Below are 3058 nucleotides of genomic sequence, written 5' to 3' on the forward strand. Positions count from 1 at the left end.
TTTAATCATAGTTACTCATTATTAATGAATTTATTTCTCTTTGATTAGCATTACAAAAAACTGCATGATTTTTAATTTTTTCAAACTATGTTAACCTGAAAGCAACTGCAAATGCTATTCCTAGTTTTGTAGTGAAAATACGAGATCTCGTACATACCTGATTTGGATATTATCCGTGTGAAGCATATAAATGAATATAACCTTTTCAATGTTTTAAGGAAAACAGCAAACTGTTGAATGTGAAGCTGTTATAAGATATACATGATTAGTTAAAACATGGTAATTTCATGTCAAGATGTACCCTACCTGATCCAGAGTGTGTTGAAAGCAAATTCAGATGTGGCTGAGTAAAGGATAAGACCAGATCACATCTCAAATGGAGTGATAACGGCTTTGGGAAGAAGTCCGTAAAGGGAAAATTTGTGGCTAAAAAATGAAGTTAATCTTGGCATACACCCTCCTTCTCAAAGAATGATAAAGGCTGTAATTCCTAAAAGAAAATTTTGCTGTAATTCCTACTTTTGTGAAAACACACAGATCCTATTTTATAAGTCAAATAGTTTGTAATGTGTGCCAAAATCTGCACATTACTGCATGGTGTTACTTTGATACAATACCCAGGCATCGCCAGGTACCTCTGATAGTACAGTATATATATCAGCATTTCCCAACCTGGGGGACATTTCCCCCTGGGGGGGAAATTTTAGGATTCCAGGGGGGAAACTTATTACAAGGGAAATACAATATTAGCATTCGTGTAATATTGTGCTTTAGTAAATAAATCTCAAATCTTTAATTCTTTTGTTCTTCGACTTTTTACTTAACATAAACATTTATAACATCGTCAGTAAATAAAAATTTATATCCAATAAAAAAATTTTTATAAAATTTATATGTGTGAGTGTGTATGTGTCTCTCTGTGTGTGTAAATTTTGTGTTTTGCCTACTTTTTTCCTTGTATATATATATATATATATACTAGCAGAAGTACCCGGCATTGCCGGGCGGGGGAGGAGGAGGGGAGGGGGAAGAGGAGGGGAGGGGAACGGGGGGGGAGGGGAAGAGGAGGGGAGGGGGAGGGGGGAAGGGGGGAGGGGAGGGTGTGGGGGTGCCCGGGGGGGAAGAAGGGCCCCTCCCCCTCCCCCTTCCCCCTCCCCCCTCCCCTCCCCCCTCCCCCTTCCCCTCCCCCCCTTCACCTCCCCCTCCTCCCCCTCCCCCCCTCCCCTCCCCCCCATTCCCCTCCCCTCCTCTTCCCCCTCCCCTCCTCCTCCCCCTTAACACCAGGGGGGTTGACTCAGCCTGTCATCCTACCGAGGTCGGCAAATTGAGTACCAGTTCACTGGTAAGTCCCTGTGTGCCGCAAGAGGCGCCTAACAGGGTTGGCGGCACGAACCCGGAAGTCGGAACTCATTGTCGTGAAATAAATGTAGCATGTATGCTTCACTCTCTGTCACATGCCGTTGGTCCCATGTCAATCGGATGAAGTTGAAAAATTAACATTACGAAGTTTCTCTGGGACGTACTGATTCCGAATAATGAAGTTGAAAAATTAACGTTCCGAAATACGCTAATTACGCTAACAGAAGCGCTGGCGCTGCGAAGCGCTAGAGCAATGGTTCCCAACCTGTGGTATGCGAGGGCCTTCCAGGTGGTTCGCGAACTCAACCTTTAAAAAAAATGATTTGGCCTGATAATTTTTTTATTCTGATTTCTGATATATTTCATGATTTCCGATGTGCTGTGAGCAAAGTTATGCCCCGCATCGACCAGCTGGTGGAGAAGAAATAGATGCAGCCCTCGCATTTAATTGAAATAAGTCTGATATCTTATCGAATGAGTTTTTCTGGAACCAGGTGGTACGCGGATTGAGTTTTTCTGGAACCAGATGGTACGCGGCGACGGTACGGGACCTCCAAGTGGTACTCGATCAGAAACGGTTGGGAAACGATGCGCTAGAGGGAGCGCTGCGCTCCCTCCCTTCGATTCCCTCCCTCTTCTGCTAGCGCTTCTGCGCTAATACGCTAATTTTAAAACCCGAAGTTTTTAAAATTTAAGGTGTGCTGTAGTTGCTCTGAGACGTACTGATTCCGAATATGCCTTTGATTTTTCTCTGCGATGAGTAGTTCTCGAGTTATAAGAGGACAAACAAACATACTTTACTGCTTTATATATATAGAAGTTGGTACGATTCGGCCAAGGAATCCCAGAGATAATTGCAATTAAGTGAGCCGTGACGTCACGGAACGCGCCGCCGGTAATATATTATAATTTATGGTAATATATGCAGCACGACATGGTCATCACGGAAACAAGGGCGCCTTTGCCGGCACAAAACGGCTCTCCGAGGGTCAAACTCGATATCGTTGTGAGCGCACGGTTCAGCCCTTCAAGAAAAAGTTTATTTTGTAAAAATCTAACCACGCGTAAAAAGATATGACTGGTTTTGTTCGCCGGCACGTCGGCGCTCGAATCGGCTCGCGATAAAATCCAACACGTCCTTTGTCGGGGTCGTCTGAACCAACCACGGGGCCTAGTAGGCTGGACTGGTCTCAAAAGTTAGGTCTCGATCATATCTCGTAATGCTGGAAGCTGCACGTCTCTGTGATAATCTTGTGGACCATGACAAGAGATCGTGCGAGTCGCTCGCAACGGCTTCAAGCACTTCCGCATTCGACCATTTCATGAACGCCATACACCCCGCCCATCAAAGCGCGTTCCGCCATTACGCTAACAGAAGCGCTGGCGCTGCGAAGCGCTAGAGGGAGTGCTGCGCTCCCTCCCTTCGATTCCCTCCCTCTTCTGCGCTAATACGCTAATTTTAAAACCCGAAGTTTTTTTTAATTTAAGTGTGCTGTAGTTGCTCTGAGACGTACTGATTCCGAATATGCCTTTGGTTTTTCGCTGCGATGAGTAGTTCTCGAGTTATAAGAGGACAAACAAACAAACATACTTTACTGCTTTATATATATATATATATATATATATATATATATATATATATATATATATATATATATATATATATATATATATATATATATATATATATATATAATAT

This window comes from Myxine glutinosa, chromosome 2 (genome assembly GCF_964187855.1).
Source record: "Myxine glutinosa chromosome 2, kmMyxGlut1.1, whole genome shotgun sequence".
Taxonomy (NCBI): domain Eukaryota; kingdom Metazoa; phylum Chordata; class Myxini; order Myxiniformes; family Myxinidae; genus Myxine; species Myxine glutinosa.